Genomic DNA, 7,119 nt, shown 5'->3' on the forward strand with positions numbered 1-7,119 from the left:
AGCATAGCATTCAGCTTCTCTGGACCTGGCCCACGACCTGTAGAATAGGGTCTTAGGGGATGGCATCCCACACAGGTTGTTGTGAGGGTGCTGAGTTAACATGTGGCGTATCTAGCACACAGTACGTGCTCAATAATTGTCTAATTTATGCGACACTTTAACATGAATGTGAGAGTGAGGCTGTTTTTGAGCTTGGGTCCTAAGAGTCACAGCAGGACTTTGTGAGGCATTAGGAGCAGATTCCCCATCTCACCCCCAGGACCCCTGCTAGCTGTCTGGTTATTTCCCTTGAAGGCCCCAGTCTCACATCTCCCTGACACACCACAGGACCTACCCCTGATGTGACCGGTACTGTTCAGGTCTATGGGGGTAGGGACCTTGGTGTCCTTGACCTCAGATTCCCTGGTGATTTCATCATCATCTAGAAGCATGGCATTCCCAGCAGCTGGGTTTTTTTTTTTCCTAAGAAAGACTCTTGTCTGTCTTTTAAAGGGTTAAATACAAGCAAACAAAAGTAATACTTGACCTAAAATATTTAGTATCTGGCTCTTTGAAGAAAATGTTTGCTGACCCTCCCAGTATTAACAATTGTGCTGGGCTGCCTCTTGGTTAATCAGTGTCTTATATTGGATTTAGCCCCAATAGTGGTAGAGGTCATTTAATTTTTAGTTCTTAGGAAATCTTTCTTCTTCTCTGTAAAGTTCTAGATGTCCTCCCTTCAGTTGTAATTTTTATATAGAGTAACACATGGCCTGAGGCCAAGGCATCCTGCTTCCCTGTCATGATGCAGTGATTGAAGAGTGCCCCTGTCATCTCAAATGTGTCCTGGGCTTGGTGCCCAACAAGCTCAGAGCCTGCGTTTACTGTGAGCAGAGCATTTAGACCTCAACCCTTCATGTATTTCATGGCTAGAGAAATATTCTTCTCTCTGTCTTAGCTTATACTGCTCTAACCAAGACCACAGGCTGTGGCTGTGGCTTAAATCACAGACACGTGTTTTTCACAATTCTAGGGGCCGGGAGGTCCAAGGTCAAGTTGTCTACAAATTTGGTGATAGTGAGGGCTCACTTTGCTTCTCAATTGGTAGATGGCCATCTTCTTCTCACTGTGAAGAAGGAGGAGGAGGAAGAGGAGGAGAAGGAGGAGGAGGGGAAGAAGAAGAAGAAGAAGAAGAAGAAGAAGAAGAAGAAGAAGAAGAAGAAGAAGAAGGAGAAGAAGAAGAAGAAAGAGGAGGAGAAAGAAGAGAAAGGGAGGAGAGAAAGGTAAAGGAAGAGGAAGGGGGAGAGAGAGAGGGAGAGAGAGGAACAGAGAAAGAGGGAGGAAGAGAGAGGGATAGAAAAAGGAAGACAGAGGAAGAGAAAGAGAGAGGAAGAGAGAGGGGAGATAGAGAGAGAGGGAGAGAGAAAGAGAGGGGGAAGATGGAGAGAGAGAGAGGTAGGGAGAGAAGAGTGAGAACCCATTTATGTTTTTCTTTTCTTGTGGGGTCACCAGCCACATCATGAGGCTCCATCCTGTTGACCTCATCTAAACCCTGTCACCCCAAGGGCCCCATCCTCACACCAGCACCCTGGGAGTTAGGGCTTCAATAGGTGGATTGAGGTGGGGCACGGACATGCAGTCCATGGCACTCTCCAGTGGTGCTCCTCTGCACGCTGGCGGCTGCCTGCCTGATGGGTCCTGATGCTGGAACGCACAGTGCCACAGTCTGTGCCCTTCCCATGCACTCTCAGTGGAGTGCCTTGTTTCTTTCTTTCAGGGTTTTTGTTTCTTCCTGGCCATCCGCCTGTTTCCTTGTTAGATCAGAGTTGTGGCCTGCTGCTGCCATGTTATGACCCCATCAGTGGGGGGCTAAAGAGTGTCCCCGGCTGCATGGCCTGTGCCGATTCCCATGTGGCAGCCTTGGCCCACTGTCCCTTCCTGGTCCCCAGTCCTAACCCAGTGGCAGCAGCAGCCATGGCAACCCCAGCTGTACCAGGGATCCCAGCCCTTCCTGCAGAATCATGCCTGGGCCAGGATTGTTTACTAAGGAACTGGCATTGCTGGGGATTGTTGGAGCTGCAGGCTCATGGTCCCTGGCTATTAGCAAGAAATGCTGTGTGGGTCATGAACGTGCATGAGAAGAAAAGCCCTCTCCTCCTGACTCCAGCCCCCTGGAGCTGCTGCATTATGGTTTGGGGGCTCGTTCAAGCCTTCACATTTGACACCCTCCCAGGCATCTCATATGCCTCTTGGACGAGCCTTATGGGGCAGATAGGTATCCCCCGCTCTGCAGGTCAGAAGGCTGAGGCCGGGAGAGGTGACTGACTTGGGAAAGACTCGACAGCCAGAGTCCAGCAGAGCGGTGTTTCTAGAGTGGCCAGCTCCCTGCCCGCATGTTGGGAGTCAGGCGCATCCCGGCTCTGCGGCTTCTCAGTTGTGTGACCCAGTTCCTGCCTCTTTTCATCGGTGTGACATGTTGGTGGACCCCACGATCTCCAAACTTGCTCCAGCTCCGAAACCTTCAATTTCGATGTGAGTCTGTCTCCCATGTGTTCATTTTTTGAAGAGTGGGCGTCCTCTGAACTCAGGCTGTGAAGGGATTTAAAGTCCTGGAATCAGGAGGAGGGGACTGTTCTTCCAACGAGCAGCTGCCCTTTGCTTTCATGACTCATATGGTCTTCATTGCTAAGAGCCAGCATCTGTCTGATCAGTGACGTTGCTATTTCCTTCCTCCTAAGCCTCAGGGGGAAATGCAGTCGCCCCATGGGAGGAGAAATGGCATCTGGAGCCATGGGAAAGTTTTAGCAAAGAGTAAGAGGTTGTTGGCAAAGCATAAAGGGAGATGAAATGAGATGAGTTCTTGTTTAGGCTTTGTAATCTTGATAGGATTTCTTTGGAGGAGAAATGTACGCACAGCACAAATAAGAACCATCCTGTAGTTGAGCTAAATTCTCTTTCTCCCAGTAGGGTCGTGGGTGATTTTCCACATATGGTTGTTCTTGGCCACCGCAGTGGACATAACAACCCATGGCTACAAACGGGGATGGTAGGATGTTAGAACCAGGCAGGACCTTATGGCATGAATTCTTTTTATGGTTGAGGACACCGAGGTCCAGAGGAAGTTGTCCCAGATGACTCAGTGTGTGACGTGGCCTAAGCCAGAACCCAGGACTCTAGTATGTTAGGCAAATAATTAACTGTGTAAAATTTATATTAAATACTAAAATCATATTGAAATACATCAGTTTAGTAGAATCTTGAATGATTTTTCCTTTTTTTCTTTTTTCTTTTGGGTTGGGGTCTCACTCTGTGGCCCAGGCTGGAGTGCAGTGGCACACTCACGGCCAACACAGCCTCAACCTGCTGGGCTCAGGTGATCCTTCTACCTCAGCCTTCCAAGTAGCTGGAACTAATTTTCTTGATATTTTGTAGAGATGAGGCCTTGCCAAGTTGCCTAGGTTGGTCGCAAACCCCTGGGCTCAGGTAGTCCTCTTGCCTCTGCCTCCCAAAGTGCTAGGATGACAGGCATGAGCCTCTGTGTCCGGTCACATGATATTTCATTCTCTCTTTTCTCACTGTATTGTACCTGGCTGAGTCATTTGGAATAGCTAACACCTACCTAATAGGTGGCATGTGTTTTGGTTATCTGATACCTCCTAGGAGTTTGGGAAAGGTCTTTAATGTTGCTATTTTGAATAATGAAATGTGAAGCCACTTTCTATGTCTAGTGATAATACAGACTGATACAAATAGCTTTTATCTGTGATAATCGTGAAAGTTTGCATGGCTTGTTCAGTTCATGAAGCATAAAATGCAGATACCAAGGTAGTTTTCTAGGTTTTTTTTTGTCCTGGAAAGATGCCACATTCTGACCCACCATGGCACCTGCAGGATGTAGGAAGGTTTTTTGGGGTTTTTTTTGAGTTGGAGTCTCACTCTGTCTCCCAGACTGGAATGCAGTGGCCGCTCCCGGCCACCGCAGCCTCGCCTGCTGGGCTCCGGCAATCCTTCCGCCTCAACCTTCCGAGTAGCTGGAACTACAGGCATGCACTACCATGCCCGGCTGATTTTTTGATTTATTGTAGAGATGAGGTCTCGCTGCCCAGGCGGGTCTCAAACCTGCGGGCTCAGGCAATCCACTCACCTCAGCCTCCCAAAGTGCGGGATTACAGGCTGAGCCACTGAGTCCGGCTAGGAAGGTTTTTGATAAGAAATTGAATGGTGTCACTATGAAGAACCATGTGGGGGATATGTGAGGTTCTCTCCGGGAGGGACAAGTCTGAGCCGACAGCCAGGGCCAAGACCTCTGTCGTGCCAGCCTGGGTGGGACTGCCCGCTGCCTGAGATGTCATCCCACCTGCTGCTTGTGTGACCGGCACCAACGCATGGTGCAAAAGAGAGAAACCAGGACTCATGGCGGCTAAGGCAGTAATAGAAGTCATTCAGTTAACATCTCATTGAATAAAGCCAGGATCCCGCTCACAACCCATGATGCTCCAGCACCCCCAGCCCACATGTTGTGATTCTATCAATCCCATTTTGTCCTTTGAGGATGACATTCTCATCCTTCCTGCCTCTGGTGGGGCTGGGAGCCCAGCTCAGAGAGTCTATAGGCCCACTCAGAAACCATCCTCAACCTCCAACCCCTGTGTGTGCCCAAGGTGTCATGCAAGACTCACTGCAGAACAAGCAACCAAGCAGATGAGCTCGCAGGGCGGCGAGTGCCGTAGCAAAGAGAACTCACCTGACACAGGTGGAGGGTTGAAGGGAGCACCATTCTCCAGCTGCACTTGGAGCAGAGACCCTTGACGTCCAACAAGTGCTCTGCAAGTCACCCACCCTGCCGGTCGCAAACGGCATTCCTAAGGCAGCCTCCCCCGACAGAGCATCCTACCCCCGATGGGCTCTCTAACTCATGTGAGACAATGTTGGGAAGACGGCAGAGTGTGGGCATGGCTCAGCAGACACCAGGTCCACACCACAGCTGAGAGATCTGTGGGAGTGGGGCTGGCTTCTCCAGCTACACAGGTCTCACCCAGCGGGTCTGGAAAGGGAAAAATGAAGGGCAAAGGGTAAGACTCCATGCAACGGTGCAGGCGGGAAAGGAATGGGGAAGTGGGATGCCAGTCACGCCAGCAAGAACAGAGCCAGTAGAAGCAGGTCCTGCCGGCTCCAGGGGCTGTGGCTATCCTAGGCTGGACATCCATGCTGGCAAGGACTCAACTGTGTGCGCCAGCTTACATGATGGTGCCCTGCCCGTGTGTGATGGTGGAGATGGGACCTTAGGGATGAGAGGAGGTCTAGAAGGGTCATGAGGGGGCCAAGCAGGGACCCCTTTAGGGAGGAGATTGGATCCAGAAGGGTCACGGGGAGGGTCAAGGAGGACCCCCTTAGGGAGGAGATTGGATCTAGATGGATCAGGAGGTGATTAAGGGGGTTCCCTCAAGGAGGAGATTGGAACTAGATGGGTAGCGAGGGAGTCAAGGGGGACCCCCTTAGGGAGGAGATTGGGTCTAGAAGGGTCACGAGGAGGTCAAGGGGGACCCCTTCAGGGAGGAGATTGGGTCTAACTGGGTCACATGAGGGAGTCAAGTGGGACTTGCATTGTTATAGAGAGGTCTGAGAGCTTGCACTGCAGCTGGGAAGATGGCAGCACCCCTGGACTCTGGCCTTCTGTGTGTTGCCAAGAACGTTGTCACTAGAGGGGGTTCCGGCACCTTCATCTTGGACTTCCAGCCTTCAGAACTGTGGGAAAATAAGTGTTTGTCGCTTAAACTGCCCAGTCCATGGTATTTGTTACAGCGGCTCAAGCCGCCTACAACAGCAGCCAGACTCACACCTGCACAATCACACACAGGCATCCACATCCTCCCACACACACAGACACAATCACTCACACTCATACATTTACACCATACCCTCACACAGATACCCACACCCCTGTACTCACACCACACACACACAGACACACAATCACCCACACCCGTACATTTGCACCACACACTCACACAAATATTCACAACTGTATATATACACAGACACTTACACCCACACACTCACACACAAACACCCAGACACTCACACTGAGATAATCACACAAACACACACAGGCACTCACACCCATACATTACACCCACACACTCACACACGGGCACTCACACCTAGACACTCACACACAGATGCTTACACCCATACAGTCACACAGTCACACTCATATGCTCGCACCCAGACACACACAGATGCTTACACCCATATACTCACACTCATGCACTCATACAGTCTCTCACACACACATACTTACTCCCATACACTCACAGTCACACTCATACACTGACACACAAACACACACACCCATACACACACACAGGCCTTCACACCCTTACATTTGCCTAAACTCACAACGAGACACTCACACCCACACACTCATACAGTCTCATGCGCACGTTTAGACCCATACACACACACACACTCACGCCCACACACTCGCACACAGACACACAGCCCAGAAGAAGCACCGATGTTCAGGCTGTGTGCTGGATCTGTGTTCTGAATGCTACAACTGCATTCCTTCCAACAGTGTGGTTGGTCCCAGACCACCCTCAGGCACAGGTTTCTGATCAGCAGTCGCCTCTGACACCCCAAAGGGGAGCCTGTGGGGGGATCATTCGGGCCCGGAGCCTGAGTTCCCCCTGCAATTCGTGCCTCAGTTCTTGACAAATGGTGAAACAGGATGAGCTACAGGATGCTGAGGGGTTCTTGGGCTCACGCTGTGGGTTTGTTTTTCCATGTGGAGTGAGCTCAGCCTCTCCTGCGGGCAGGGGGCGGCCCCGCCTCCATGCCCTTCACCTGGAATCCTCCATGGCTTTCCACCCAGAGACCTTTCTCTGCCCTGGCCTCTGCAGTCTCTTATTTTTATGGCTTCTATCGTGATTATTTTAGAGAAAAGTGAGGTGGCCCTGTGGCTCCACACCCTCCTGTGGCCCCTGGTCTCTCCCTTTCCAGCTGCCCAGCCCCTGCTCCCCTGTGGCTGTCACCTTGGCCCTGACCTCCGGCTGCTCCAACCTCCTCATGGTCCAGATGCTTGTCAGAGCCTCTTCTGCCTCTGGGCTTCTGTGTGACTGTTCCCACTGACTGGAGCCA

The sequence above is a fragment of the Carlito syrichta genome, unplaced genomic scaffold, assembly GCF_000164805.1.
Source record: "Carlito syrichta isolate Samal-C Ts95f unplaced genomic scaffold, Tarsius_syrichta-2.0.1 Scaffold301792, whole genome shotgun sequence".
Taxonomy (NCBI): Eukaryota; Metazoa; Chordata; class Mammalia; order Primates; family Tarsiidae; genus Carlito; species Carlito syrichta.